Here is a 15,987-nt window from a genome sequence, read left to right as displayed (position 1 = left end):
ACACTCAGATTAAAACAAGATACAAAACATGAAAAAAAAAACAAGACTGCCATGCCTAAACACACCATCCCCAGTGAAACGTAGTGGGGGAAGAATTGATGTGACGCCAACAGTAAGTTTGCGCCGCCAACGTGGAAGTGCACCCCAGGCCAATCTAACCCCCGACAACAAAGACGTAATGGTGGTGAAAGTGAAGCTCACAATGTTAAAATCTATATTATTAACTTAAAATAGTTACGGCAGACTGACATAGATGTGTTCATGCGGCCATTGAGCTGTCCATGGCAAGAATTTGAACATAGAATTACCCTTTACCATTAAGCATACAATGTAACTATGAATAAATATTAAGTTACTTTCATACAGACAAACATGTGGTAGTTCCCCATCGATCTCTGTTGTCTTTTATGTCTTTTACATTTTTCTAGACTCCTATTAGATTTTGGAAAAGGAATAACATTTATTCTAAATTTTCGGAATGGCATGTGGCTAAATTGTACTTTAGCCCCTGACAACGTTTAACTGATGTTTGTTTTAACAAAGTCCTTCTGACCAAAATGCATTAGTAATTTAACATCCCGACAATGTTGTCAAGGCTAAATAGTCTACAGAGACTACTTTTTAAGTTGGTCAAAGCTGATGGAAGGATGTGGACCTGAATGCAGGGCAGTACTGGAGGGAACCATGTTGCCGCAAAACATTTGAGAATGGAGCACAGGTTTACCTTCCAGCAGGTCAGTAATCCTAAGCAAAAAAAAAAAACAGCGGTAAAATGGAATGGTCTACATCAGTGGTTCACAACCCTGGGCCTCAAGTCCCCATGTCCTACATGTTTTAGGTGTCTCTTTGCTGCCACACACCTGACTTAAGTTAATGGATGATTAAGAGGCCTCTGCAGCACCTGACAGCATGCAGAGGAGGCTATGAAATCATTTGAATCAGGTGAACTAGAACAGAGACATGTCTAAAAATGCAGGACAGGGGTCCCTGAGAACCAGGGTTAAGGAACCACTGATCCAGATAAAGGCATAGTCATGTGTTAAAATGTTTCGGTCATAGTCCAGAACAAAATTTAAAAGATTTGAAAATGGATTCTTCAGTTCCTCTCCTTCCAATATGACTAAGTTTAGTTTAGTTCGCAAATACTGGACAGAGATTGCAATCTTTATATGTGATTTTTTTCTTCCAATGACCCCTAAAGTAAATAGAAAGAAATGTGGTTAATTAGAGCTGAATAAAAATGCATGTCATTGTTTTCAGATTATTTGTACAAAAAGGATAAAAAAAATAATAATTTTCTTCCCAGTCTCTATTAACTATCCATCTTATAAAATCCTCTAAGAATACCTTTTCTGGCTGGAAGATGATGAGAAAGTCAGTGTGTTTGAATATTTCTTTTCTAGGCACTGTAACTGTTGCCAGGTGTCCAACCAATATTGAACACGCACATAAATCAGTGTGCTTGAACTAGTGTGTCTACAATTTTGTTTCGCACCAGCTGTCATTATTATTTGTGAAAAGGGTGATTTCTGATCCCTTATGTATACCTACTTGGAATATTTTATCGTTCGAATCCCGTCATAAAGCTAATGTTCTGTTCCGCATGGCATCTATAGCTTATGATCAGCAGTTTTGCTATGTTCATAATCTGGAATTGTTTGCATATGCCTGAGGAATAGTGCATACTTCTACACAGAACACCCTCTAATTTAAGCTCTATTTTAAGCTTCATTGTTGCAGATGAATTCACCTACAGCAAAATCAGTTGTCATTTTTGTATAGTTTTTAATTGCAATGGACCGTATAATTGTGGGTGTCGTGACTTCAAGGGCCAACAGCTGGTGATTAATTCCTTTGTGCACAGATTCACTAGAACTTGAAGTAGATTATTTTCACATTCAAATGGGATTCAATAAGAGACTTCTAATGTTCATCTATGAGGACATTTTAATAAAAACCCTACATGAAATGAGAATACTTATGGTTATTAGAGTTGAAGGGCTGAAAGAGACAAGTACAGCAACTTTTCATAATAAATTACTGACATTTTAACTTAAAATTGTTATGGTTTTTAGGTGTTTGGCCCACATGCAGATTACAGTTGGAGGCAGAGAGCAGTTTAAGGCATTTATTATGGTATACAGTAGTACAGGGGTGGATCTGTGGAAGATACACGAAGGGAAAACACCAGACAGAGACGCGAGACGGGGCAGGTTCGTTCCGCAGGCGAGAGAATAAAGGACTAGACAGTGCTAGGGAAATGGAAGGCATGCAGGGTTGAGGTGAGCTTACCGCCGAGTTCGGGAACCTATCAGGGGGAAGTGGAGCAGAGAGGCGGACTCAGCGAGTGACTTTCCGTGATGGTAGCAGGTGACTGAGCGGCTGGCGAGCAGGGCGGAGGAGTGAAGCGGGGTCCGAGCAGCACCGATGATGGGAGCAGTGGTCCATGGAAAGCTGGAGGAACCATGGGAGATCCGGTGAGGTCCTCAGCCCGACTTGGTTACACCAAGGGAGCTTCGGGGTTTGTGGACGGTAGGAGGAACCTGGGGTGATCCGGTGAAGTTTTCTGCCCAGCTTGGTAACACCAAGGGAGCCTCGGAGCGGGATCCAAGCAGAGAGAGAAAGGTGACTTAACTTGAGCACGAGGGAGCATCTGGACCAGGATCCAGGGCGATGAGAGTCAGGAAGCTTGACTTGGGTAGTCTAGAGGACGAGGGAGCGCTTAAAATGGGATCCAAGCGTGAGACAACCTAAGACACAGGAGACACAAAGTTAATACTGGTAAAACCAGAGCTGTCATGAGTAGGGTTGGGAATTGATAAGATTTTCACGATTCGATTCCTTATCGATTCCAATTTGGGGAATGTTTTTTAACCTCTTAAACAAAAATAGACATGGTATTAAGCATTTAACTTTAAAGTAATACTAATTTACCATTTTAGAGACATAAAAAGACAACAAATAAATATTAAAGAGCATTCTTTCCAAGTGTGTCGTAGCACTCCGCCCCTTTGGTCAGTAAACAAATGTTCCGGCAAATTCTACATTATAAAAAAGAAAAACCTACCGAAAAGTCTCGCTCTCATGTCATCTTGAAGACATTCTTCTTCGAAAAGTTGGCTACAGATGCTGTTTTTTCTCTCTGGCCAGAAGTTCGATGGCAAGTTGGCAATCTAACAAAAGAGCCCATGGTGGATCATGAATTGGAAAGGTGAAAAAACTAATGTTTTTTTTTTAACTTTTACCCGATGTATTGAAACATCCAACGGCCATGCACGTGGGCATTGTTACTCCGACAATAGCTCTCGGGAATTTCAATGCTGAAGTCCTCTCGAAATCCGAAACAATTGTTGTTGTGAAGCGCCATGCCTTAACGCGACATTAAGTCACAGGATGTGATGTCGGGCAATAATGGCCGCCCCCATACACAGTGATCGAGACGACAATTTATGCTTTTATTTTCTTATTGATTAACTCTAAATTCATTAAATCACCACGAACGTATTAGTTTTAGGTATAGCTAATGATCCACTGATTTTTCCTTTACCCGATGAGGCGGCATTTTTATTTTTTTGCTTTTCTAGACTTACGCCTGGTCATGTCGTATTTGCTTACTGAATGCTGTGTGCATAACTTGCGTAAAAAACGTGACGTAAGTCGTGCTGCCCGGATCTGGTGCTGCCTAAATCGATAAGAGAATTGTTAAGCAAGCTGCCAAATGGTGCCATGGAATTGGAACACACAGAACCGGTTCTGAACAGGAACCGGTTTTCGATTCCCATCCCTAGTCCCTAGTGGGTAACTGAGGTGTACCACACAAGGTTAACACTCTGGTGTCCTCCCGCAGTCAGACAGTAGCACAAATACTCCCAGACCTCAGTGCCGAACGAGCCGCAGGTGTGCCCCACGCCCATCAGCCAACTACAATCATCGGCGGAGAAGGGAGAGAGGAAAAAAAGGCATGGCCGGCAAAAATCTGCTCGGCGCTGCCTGCCGAGTCCTAACAGAAACTCTATCCATCTAGTAATATAGAGCCTCTTTTATAAACAGTTCCTAGTATCTTGAGCTCATTGATGGGATTTCCTGTTTGCCCCATGGTTCCTTTCCCAGATCTCAAACCACTTCCTGTCCACTCCCTTCCGTTATTCCTTGTGTTTTTAAGTTTTGGACTTTTTAAAAGATATTTGTCAGTTCAGTTCTTCTTGCTTGCTGCTCATTTGCTGCACTCCTTGCTGTCTTTGGGCTTTGTTCACATTCAAGATCATGACACAATGTAACAATCTTCTATAAAATTAAACTTTTTCCAAGTTGTCTGTAAAATAGCTTAGTTGGCTGTTTACTGCTTCCAATGAACAAATGCTGGACTTGATAAATTGCCTGTCAGGGGGAAGCAAGCCCTTTAAAATAAAACAAGATATTAAATGTCATGTCCCTACCGTTATTACAAAACTTGGGGACAAGAAATTATTTTAACTGTTAAAAAAATCTTTTAATGCACAAGAAGTTTATAAGATAGAATAAAAACACAGGAATTCCCCTGTTTTATTTAGCAAAAACATGAACTTAAAGTGTCATAGGGCAAAGGTTTTCTGTAAATACTGTAAAAATTCTGTAGTTCTGTCGACTACTTAGAAGTTGCAATTTGTATTGGGATATTTTTGCACATCATCAAATCAGTACCTGTATGAACTAATAAAGGTGAAGTTGTTTCTGTGTTTAGAGGTCATTTAAGCCACAATATAAGAACTAAGCCACAGATAAAACTGAAGCAGACATTTTTTTAGCAATAAAGATTCTATTTTTCTACCTGTGGTTAAAAGGGCCTTGCAAAAGTATTTCTACCTGTTGAATCTTTTTCTTATTATGTGTGATGTTCAAAAAGCTTGGGGATATTGTTTTATAACCTAACCCTGCTTTAAAACTCTATCCGTGACCTGTCTGTCAGCGGCAAAGGTTACCAACCTTTTTAAAACAGAGAATTACTTTATTGGTACTTTGTCCTTAAAAAGGCTACTAATACTTCTTTTGAACTAGAAGAGTCAGAAGTTGTTTTAACATTAAGTAAAATAACATATTTTTAATGCTTTTTTTTATATTGTCATTTTCAAATCTATATAAATGGAGAAGTGATTCTAAAGGTGACCAACAGAATAAAATAACATTTTAGATGTAGCTCACTGGAGGGTTGGGCTGATTTTAGAAAGGGCTTGAGGGCACTGCGTGGTCCTTGGGTGCTACCCTGGTGTACACAGGCACCATGTTGATTACACCTGGTCTATGATCTTTATTATTCTCTTCAGAGGAAATGGGAGTGAAAACAAATTTACACCTCACTTCTCATATTTGTTTTATTTCAAATATGTGAAAAACGTTGTGACATGATAAAATGTGATAACGTTTATGGTGGATGATTGCTTTGGCAAGGCATTGTGTAATGTTTCAGAGAAGAGGTGCCTTCTTTAAAATAATGGGTTACCTCAAAAAATGTAATATTAATAATCAGCCCCACCCATTTTTTCTTTTGTTATTCATTTTTGATCAAGTTATCTAGTAGTTAACTATAGTTATAGAGTGCAACCATCAAGATTCATTCACTAAATGATATTTTCTTCATTAGAGGAAGTTCAGCAGATTCAGAATGTTTACGGGTATAGAAGGAAATTGTCTATTTTAACTTTTTGTCTGTTTCAACTTTCTAAAACCTGGATTTTAGTTATGAAGTCATCGATGTAAACACCATATCACAAGGCTATCGTCAATTGGCCATTCAGCGTAGCATTAATATGCAGCCAATGTGGTCCAATCAGCATTTAAATACGTTTATAAAAATATTTTTTTCATTCAGTTCAGTTTAGTTGAATTCTATTTTTATTTATATAGCGCCAATTCACAAGGAACTTTACAAAGTTAAATTCAGTCAAATCATACACAAGTCTTGACAAGCAGCATTCACTCCTCCTAAAAGAGCGTACAGCCACAGGGACAATCATCTGCATTGTCCATGGCTTAGCAGCAATCCCTCCTACTGAGCAAGCATGAAGTGACAGTGGAGAGGAAAACTGCCCTTTAACAGGGAGGAAAAACCTTCAGCAGAACCAGAACCAGGCTAAGTGTCTTTCATGAACTCTCTGATGCCACAATGCTCTCATTACCCAGCCTTCAAATACAAGTTAGTAGATTATTTGAAGAACCATAGCAGTGTCAATTCTTACTTTGCCGTGAGCTGACATAAAGTCATGTATTCCCAAATTCACAAGATGTTTTTAACTCAAACATTATGTTGCTCTGTGTTCATAGTCCATACAATTTTTCTATATCAGTCCCCAATTACTTTAAATCACAAAAAAAAATAGTATTATAGCAAACCTTAGTGCTTCAATCAGATGGTCCACGATGTGAAACATAAAGTTTCCCCCTTTTTCATTGCAACCTTTTGGGCTCAAGGAGAGACTTCGCTTCAGCAAAAGAGCATGACAAGATCTCCCAGAGGACAGCACATGTACAGTATGTACTGTGTCCCTACTTTTTTCTGCATAATTATTATGGCAGCTCACTGCAGAGCAGATGTATGCTTTGCCCCACTTACAGCACAGTGCCTGGTGCAGGCAAAAGAACTCCATGTAAAATAACTCTCAATGGTGTAGATTGCAAATGGAATTTGATCAAATTACCTTTGCTATATTGTTGTTTGTTATCTTACATATTTTTCTGAATGGGAAATTGTGAGCAGGTTACCGTTTTTTGTCTTGGACTGAAAACTGGAACAATCAACCTTTATTTACTGTCTTTAAAATAAGCTAGACTCAGAGGTCACAGTACTTCAGGTCCTCATTACAGCAGAATCAGGGAAAAACTGTCAACAAACAAGAAAATATGTATACAGTGAGAAAAGATCAAAGTAAACAGCGTAAATCACTGTCTGTGGTTCATAGTTTGTCAGCAAAACTGCAATGCAACATCAACCCTGTTACACAGCTTGCCTTGCGCTGATCCTACCTTATAAATGTAATATTGACTAATGTTGTGCCATTACACATGTTTTTACGTTATTTAATGGTTAATGAATAACTCTCAGTCTGTTAGCTATTGTCCGGTGAATATCAGCCCAAACAGCTGATATTAGGAACATAGTTAAAAGGGATGATTTGAGCACTGGTGTTCTTTTAACAGCAAACTCTGCACACATATGGAATAAATGAGTGACAATTTCCATTAAAGTTCAAGAATAAATGAACATCCAGAGAACATCACTATAGAATGCTGTTTATCTGAATTAATATTTTAATCAACAAACCCTCTCTACTAGGCTATTAAAACCTAACTAAACCACTAAGCAGAATTAAGATAAAAAAAGAAGCTAAGGAACTATGTACACATAAAAGAAACAAAAAGACTAAAATGGTTGAAAACCATCATCAGAATGATCCAGTGAATCTTGATTCACTGCAGATCCAATTTAGAGAACCAAAGTTCATCTTAAAGAATGTGGAATGACATCAAATTAGTTTGACTAATCTAGAACATTTGATATGTGTTTCAACCCACTCATAATGCAAATTCTGAGTTAAACAACATTATTCGAGAAAATAACATTTTAAAGAATGATTTGGTCAGCGAAAATCAACGCCCTTAGGACGCTTGATTTTCCATCCACCCATCCATCCATCCATCCATCCATCCATCCATCCATTTTCTAACATGCTTATCCCTATTGGGGGTGCTGGTGCCTATCTCCAGCTGTCAATGGGCGAGAGGCAGGGTACACCCTGGACAGGTTACCAGTCTATCGCAGGACGCTTGATTTTATTAATGCAATTCCACCGGGAAGCTAGGAGGGCGCTGTAGCGATCAGTCGCTTGATGGGTTAATCCTAGTTATACAAAACACCATTAAATGTACATTATTGTTCCATATTAATGTAGTAAAAACGCTCATAGCACTATCGAACGATGACGGAGGGAAACAAAAACAGTGACATCACAACCAGCCATTTTTGGTTCGGGAAACAAGGAAGAAACAGGTTTAATAGTTTAGTTTCCAATGGAAGCCATTTATTGTGTCAGCGGGTGCTGACAAATAAAAAGAGTGAAACTCTGGTATTTTACAAAGTTTTGGCTACACAGAGGTCTATTTGGACGTGGGGGCACAGTCAGGAATGGTGGGGCAGTGATTTTAACAACTTCAGAGAGTAAGTTCATTCATTACTTCAGGAAGCTGATCGTAGCTTTTAATAATATACAGGGCTCTCAGCTCTCATGTAATAACCGTGTGACACGCCACACGTTATTCCTCACGCAAAAAAATAACATGGTCTGCGAATGATCTGTTCACAGCACTGTCCATTCAGAGCTCATTCTAAACCCCGCCTTCTGCGGAGCTGTTTCAGCTTCTTTTACTGCCTATGGCCATTAACTTTATTCAGTGATTATTTGTACATTTAATTAGGGGTCTGTTTCATTTGATCCATCATGAGGGTCTATCTTGAAACAAAATATGTTTTACAAGAAAGCAGGCAACTGGAATGGACTTGGGAAGGTGGAGTTTTGGTTGCAGCAGACAGAATTTCTGGAGATGAGTGACAATCAGAGCAAACTGTATTTTCACCAGAAACCCTTGTGAATGGAATTTAAACAAATTAGGAAGTCGCGTATGTTGAAACAATAACGGGAGAACGGTTGTGTCTTTTTCTGTTTTAACTCACTAACTGAACAATAAAGTGTAGACATTCCTCTTTGACTTTTTAACAAAAGTAAAACATCTCTACTTCCATGTCCAGTCTGTTAAAAATGAGAAAGTTGACTAGATCCTGCGTCGCTCCCGATGCAGGGGGTACAAGTTCCATCTCAGCGGACAACTTTGCAATGACAGCGAAGCCGACCCCCACCCAACCCCCTTCTCCCCTACGCGCGCACCCCGAAAAATTAACATAATCTAATGCAGAACTTTGAAGTTGAGAGAACTGATAATATATATTGGTGCTTCTTCTCTTGACTCCTAAGGCAGGACACTCATTGCACTCTGTTGTATCTCATTGCAATGGGCAGATTATGACATGTCGCCCCTGTTGATAAGTGATACAATGGATTGCGAGTGAAAACCTCTTTTTGCATTGCAAAGCCCTTCATGTACAGGAGTGTAGATGAATTGTGCACAGCTGTGCGCTGTGCTTCATCCAAACAGTTCCTAAACAAGCCGTCCAATTTGGCTTGAATAAAGGTATTGCTGCATATATTAATGAGTTCTAACATCTTGTCTCTCCACTGAGCAGTGCTGTGGCAGCCGGCTGCTGTCTGTTTAGCTAATGCTAACTGTTATCACTTCCAGTCATTGCTGGCTCAAAGTTGTGACAAATGTCAATGGAAAGTGATGTCAAAGATGCATCAAATCCACTTTGGTTATTCCCACAGCAGTCACATTCAAAAAGATCACAAATCAGATTCAGGACTATATATGGAAGTGGCTCAAATGTGACCTTGTCTGACCCGGTCTCTTGACCCACAAAATCAGATTTGGGCCACATTTACCTTCAGTGGGAATGGGGCCAAATTTAATCTGTCTGAAAATTTCAAGTATGCTGAAAGATCCCAAAAGGTGAAACTAAAGTAGGTCCTCAGGACGGGTTCTTAATTGGTGAAATGTCTCTTCTGCAAGAGACTTCTTCAGTCTGAGGAGTTGCAGGTAAACTCAGCCTTATACAGTAAGTAGTACCTTTGCATTGTTGAGCAATATGTTTCAGGGTGACAATCAAAACTAGATGCAACAATTAAAGTGGGGGAGAAAATCTTCCTGTGCTACTTGCCGTTTGGTAATGTGTCAAGACGAAAAAGTACAACAAAAAAAATAGGATAAACAATATAGAGTTCGGTAATAGATAATACTACATATGTTAATATTTTTAGAATGTGTGCTATGCAATGGCAATTGAAAGGATTATTGTTTTAACCTAGTGGTTGGAGAGTAGGGCACTTGCATCCTGGAGAAATTACAAGGTTCCTGGTTTGACTCCCACAGACTGCCACTCTGGGACTTCTGAGCAAGACCCTTAGCCCCAGTATGCTCCCGGGTGCCACTCAGTGGCTGCCCACTACTCCCTAAGGGATGAGTTAAATGCAGAGGATAAATTTCACTGGAATGTAGGTTGCAATGACGAAACATTATCTAATTATGACAAAAAACAAAAACAGCAGAAATCTGTGGCGATCCTTTTTTTGTAATACTGTTATTGTTACCTTGTAGTCTATATATAGTATGTAATATTGTGCTTAAGTAGTTTTCTTGTTTAAATCTTTAAAATGTTTATTGTGGTATTATTTGCATTAGTAGACTAGACGGTTAACAGAGTTAACATCTGCCTGTTTGAGTTGCACGGTTGCAGCACAACAAGACCGTTGCACGGTTTAATTGTACCTTCTATCCAGAGCCCTTGGTCAGCCCACTAGCTTTTTAATATATATATTCTACTCAATTTAAGCCAAGGATAAACTGTTGCAGAATAATTCCCCTCACATCAAAAGTCGAGATTAAGCCATGAGGAGATTTTCACTCATGATTGATATTCCCATCTGTCCACATGATTCAAAATGTAATGGGAGATATATGTTCCATTAGCCTAAATCTTTTAATTGTGACTTTACTTAGTGTACGACTGGCAGGAGGAAATCATGGATTTAAACATTTTACCAGACCTATATTATTTTTAGAAGCTAAGTCCATACAGAATCGTCCGAAAATTAGGGCAAAGAAAGCATTTGTGTTGTATTGGACCTGAAAAAATTTAATTAACAGATTGGGTTTTAATCTTTTCCCTGCGCAGGTAGAACCCCAAACTTTTCAAATCCATATCAAATTCTGATGTATCACCTTGGTTAGACTTCAAAAGAAAAAGTAAAAAAAAAATAATGGGTACTTCAAAGATTTAACTGACATTTTCACTGCGCTCATTAGAAAGCACTGTCGCAAAGAAGGTGGTCATTGCTTTCAAAATTATTGCTTTATTGTGGTATTGAAATAAAAGTTTCCCAAACACCGGCTGCAATGTCCACCTTGGCGTCAACATGTGGTAAAATGTCCTTGCTATCATTTCTTTGAGAAAATACATATCTTTGGCTTGCAAACTAAGAACTTGCTGAAGAACAACCCAACAAAAAAATCTCAGACAAGAGATAAACTGATGCTGGAGTCCAAATGTAAGCAGGTCAAGCAAAGACTTCCCCAACACGTGCACATTAAATGTGCAAAATGGACAGTTTTTAGCATGAGGTAGTAATCTTTCTGCTTCAGGCTGACTTCACTATAGGGGCTCGCTGCCTTCACAGCTACAACCTAAAAGATAAGTCTTTTAGGTTTTACCACTGAGGGAACCGCACATGGATAAGAATATAATAGAATTGAAAAATTATAAAATAAGAGAGTTTTTCCATTCACAACATGGTTATTTGTAGGCTTGCAAGTCCCCATGTCCCATCTCAGATGTCTTCATTTGCTTTGATTCCTGTGGTTTAAGAGCCCAGTCAAATGTTAGAGGCAACTTTTGACCTTGTAATCTGTTAAAACCATAGTTGGCTATGGTTTTACGCTGGACTTTAAAAATCCTCCTGTGCTACTTCCTGTTTGGTAATGTGTTAAGATAAAAAAGTAAAAAAAAAAATAGGATAAACAATATAGAGCTCAGTAATAGATAATACTACATATGTTCATATTTTTTGAATGTGTGCTATGCAATGGCAATTGAAATGATTATTATTTTTCTTTATGGAGAAAAGCAGTCCCACATTAGGCTAGAGTTTAGACATCTGATGATTTAAAAGCCTTTCTGTATTTGGCTTGTTTAAACATTTGTCTGCAGTCTGCAGAGAACAGGGGTCCACAACCGGCGGCTCCAGATGTGGCTCTTTTTAAAGAACCAAGTAATGTTTTTAAATACTGATATAACAAATGCAAGTTTTTGCAGTTGCTCAGGTTTTTTTTTTTTTTATATAAAACAATTTAATTTCCACAACAGAATGACTCTATGGTACCAATAATATTGTTAAAGAGAAAAGAAGAAAGAGGATCAATCTTTAGATGCATTTTTCTTATCATTTGGTTGGAAATTCTGGGTGTACATAATTTTCAACAAATATCAACATCACATAGAAATATATGCATCCATCCCCCTTTTGCAAAAGTTTTTTTTAAAACCTAAAAATGGAAAACAAATGTAGTTCTTTAAAAATTACAGCGAATTTCCTACCGTAGATATTTATCAATAATGATAAGTTGTCATGTGGCTCTAAATGAGTTTTATTGGGGTGGACTGAGGGAAAAATAGCTCTTTGGATTGTAAAGGTTGTAGATCCCTGGTATAGAATATATAGTCACATTTAACATATAACAATTGCCTACCAAAAGCAATGTAATGTTATCAAAAATTTAACATCAATATAAAAAACATTAGGAACATTTTTTACATCATCTGGCTCTGTTCTGGGGACAACTGTGAAACATCTCGAGACGATGATGCAAAGAAGGATTTTGCATAAAATCAAGAAAATTATGGACAATCCTGAACATCCATAATTTTCACTAGTTGATCTTTTCTTCATAAGAGAACAGCAAGCACTGCAGCCAAAATATGGCCTTTTTTGACCTGCTGTATATTAGCCAGTCCCTAAGCTTGATGTATCATGAAACTGTTGACCTTTTGGGTTTTGTGGTTTTTATTTTATTATTACAATTAAATAATAATAATAATAATAATAATAATAATAATAATAATAATAATAATGTTATGTTCAGTGTTTTTTTCCGCTAATCCACCTCTTATATATTTCAATCCTTATGTAATTTTGTCTGTGTTGTGTGCACCTGCCTGTTGCTTTAATCCTATAAATTTCCCCGTCATGGGATAAAAAAAGGATTAGCTAATGTTATCTTATCTTAAATAACACTTTTTAATATATGTACTGGGTTCTTTCAAGGTCTTAATTACATGTTATGTGTGGGCTCCAGTAACATCCATCCATCCATCCATCCATCCATCCACTGATCTACCTGGATGTTCCCTGGAGGACTGAAACGCCTCAGTCAGAGACGTCTGTGGGTCTGTCGGGGCAATGACAGAAGTTTCGTCTCCTCTCTCCGTTTCTGGGGCTCGACGTTTTCATGTTTTTTTCACGTGCTTAGATAAATTTGTTGTGTTTCCACTGAAATTAACCGGCTTTTTACAAAACATACAGCTTGATTTCATTTACGGTATTAAAATAAAGCCAAACGGTGCTACTTCCCCTGTTCATGTTTTTTCGCTGCTGCGGTCTCTCTCAGCTGTTTCTTTGCTAAGTTTGTGTGAGAGCTGAGTGGGCGGGCCAGGCTGAGCCTGCGTGCTGATTGGCTGACGCCGCTGAGCCATGTACGAGAGGGGAGGGGGAGCGGGAGAGTGCTGCCGTGACAGCGCGCTGCAGTCAGCGCCTGCTGACTGACACTGACTGAAAGCATGTGAGCAACATGCGTTAATGCGCGATAAAATAAATATCGCCGTTAATAGTCTAATGAATTAACGCGAAATTAACGCGTTAACTTGCCCAGCCCTAGTTGCAATATATACCTTCAGGCCGCTAAAGGACTTGAGAGTTGGAGGCAGGAGCTAACGTCAAGCCATCAGAGTCATGTAAGAGGCAGCTGAGAAGAACAGTCAGTGGCTGTGGATAAAGAGGAGGGCCCCTGCTGGGCCACAGTGACAAAAGTAGATTTTTTGGAACATCCTCAGGGAGCCTTCCTCAGAAAAAGGGTATCTAGTGGTAAATAGCTAAAACATCCAAGGACTTCCTGTAAAGCAATTTTTCTGAAGAGGATGCCATCCTTTGTCAACTCAAGTATGCCTGTTTGTATGTGCCTGCACATAAATATTTTAGATTCTCGCAGTGTTTACAAATTGTTTGCATGTTTTCTGTCACTCCTTTAGCATTTATTTTTTTCAGGTAGCCTACCCAGAAATTCTACTAAATAAAGCTTTTAAACATGGGGGATGATTCTACAGGGGTTTTGTAACCAGTGTTGGCTACATCTTTATAAGCTGTCGAAGCATAGGGCCACAACTGCACTCCAAAATAAGACTGATACGTAGTTACAGAATGTCAATCTTAAAGCACTCAGCAGCTTCATATCCAGGGCTTAGACTTGCTTCATCTGACAAAGCCATAGATGACAGCATATGGACACACTTCACTGGGATGAGAGACAGCTTTCATGGCATGAAATGTCATTACATCCCAAATATTTACTGCTTTGTGACTGATAGTGGTGTCAAACATTGATGCAAAGCAAATAGAGACCTACAGAATAAGGCAATCACATACAGCAGGAGTTTTAAATAAAATAATGTTTACAAAAATCATTGGGTAGATGTGTTCCTGCACTGGATGCCCAGCAACTCTTCATCAGATCAGTTGCTATCTTTCCACAGAGTTAAAGGCAGCGTCCTATGGAAACCGCGTCAGGCAGGGTCCTCGGCAGCAAGGCCTCAGTCAATCATTCCCCTGAAATGTTTGTGATGTATGTGAGGGATGGTTGTACTGGAACTGTAATTTCCCTCTGGGATTCTGACTCTGATGTAAAATTTTTAGTAAAATTGTTCACCCCACTTAGTTTACAAGATCAAATACCTCATCATCACTCATCATATTAGAGTCTATCTACAACTACAGCATTCACATTTTGTGGGAAATCATGTACACTTTTTACAGAGGTGGTTTTAGTAGCCAAAAATTGCTATTTATGTAAGAGGCACACCACTGAAATATATTTTTACTCAAGTAAAAGTAAAAAGTTTCCAACCAAGAAACTACTCAAGTAAGAGTGAAAAAGTATTTGGTAAGAAGACTACTCAAGTACCAAGTAACTAATCATAACTGAATTAATATTAAAAAATTATATAATTGGCCTGACAAAAATATTAAGTTATGTACACATTATCCTATTTTAAGACTAAAATAAGATATCTACAAAAACAAAATCACAAAGTAAATTTAGGCAGAAAAAACACTTTCTCTGGGTTTTTGTAACACTAGTGGCTCATTTTTTCAAAGTAGACTGACAGGAAAGGGGGTTTTGGGGGTGGGGGAGGAGCTGAAATCAAACCGGGGTCACCAGGGTCACCTGCATCAACGTCAAGGACTAAGGCCTCCGTTTCATGGGTCGTGCTCAATAACCCTGTGCCATTGAAGCACACCCCTGCATTAAAAACATTTTGTAAATCTTTTTTTTAACATAACTCTTATGAAACCAATACTTTCAGCAGTTAATGTATACAGCATACTTGACCTCCAAATGGCTCAATAATCTCAGCAGATAGAAAATAAGATTAAAGCAACAAAGCTTGTGTAAAAAATATAAGTCTAACTTTAAAATAAACTGTAGGTGTGTGTCTCTCTGGTGCATTTTTGGTTAAAACGAGTCTTTTATTCAATGAAGTTACTTAAGACGGTTAGTGTAGCCCGAGATTTTACGCAGGAGTAGCAATATTTTTCAAAAATATTACTCAAGTAAATGTAAAATGTACAGTGCAGTAAACAATACATTTTGTTAAAAAGAAGTTACATAAGTAAATGTAATTAGTTACTACCAACCTTTGCCTTGGGCTAAAAACTTCAAGTCAGTAAAGAATACAATTTTATTAAGTAAATCCCCCAAATATATAGATAGAGAGATAGAGAGATAGAGTAGAGGGAGAGAGAGAGAGAGAGAGAGAGAGAGAGAGAGAGAGAGAACACAGAGAGAGAGAGAGAGAGAGAGACACAGAGAGACAGAGACACATAGAGAGACAGAGACACAGATAGAGAGAGACAGAGACACAGAGAGAGAGAGAGACACAGAGACAGAGAGAGAGACACATAGAGAGAGATAGAGAGAGAGAGACAAGAGAGAGGACACAGAAGAGAGACACATAGAGAGACACAGAGAGAGAGAGACACATATAAGAGAGACACATAGAGAGATAGAGAGATAGAGAGA

At 38.6% G+C, this 15,987-nt stretch overlaps 1 protein-coding gene across 1 annotated transcript in view; it reads left to right on the top strand.

Moving 5' to 3' along the window:
* LOC105925430 (gamma-aminobutyric acid type A receptor subunit gamma3) overlaps positions 1 to 15,987 on the top strand; it is a 76,825-nt gene that overhangs the window by 21,179 nt on the left and 39,659 nt on the right. The gene's annotated exons all lie outside the window — the stretch shown is intronic.

This window comes from Fundulus heteroclitus, chromosome 9, assembly GCF_011125445.2.
Source record: "Fundulus heteroclitus isolate FHET01 chromosome 9, MU-UCD_Fhet_4.1, whole genome shotgun sequence".
In the NCBI taxonomy this organism is placed as follows: domain Eukaryota; kingdom Metazoa; phylum Chordata; class Actinopteri; order Cyprinodontiformes; family Fundulidae; genus Fundulus; species Fundulus heteroclitus.
This window is presented reverse-complemented; position numbering and strand designations above follow the sequence as displayed.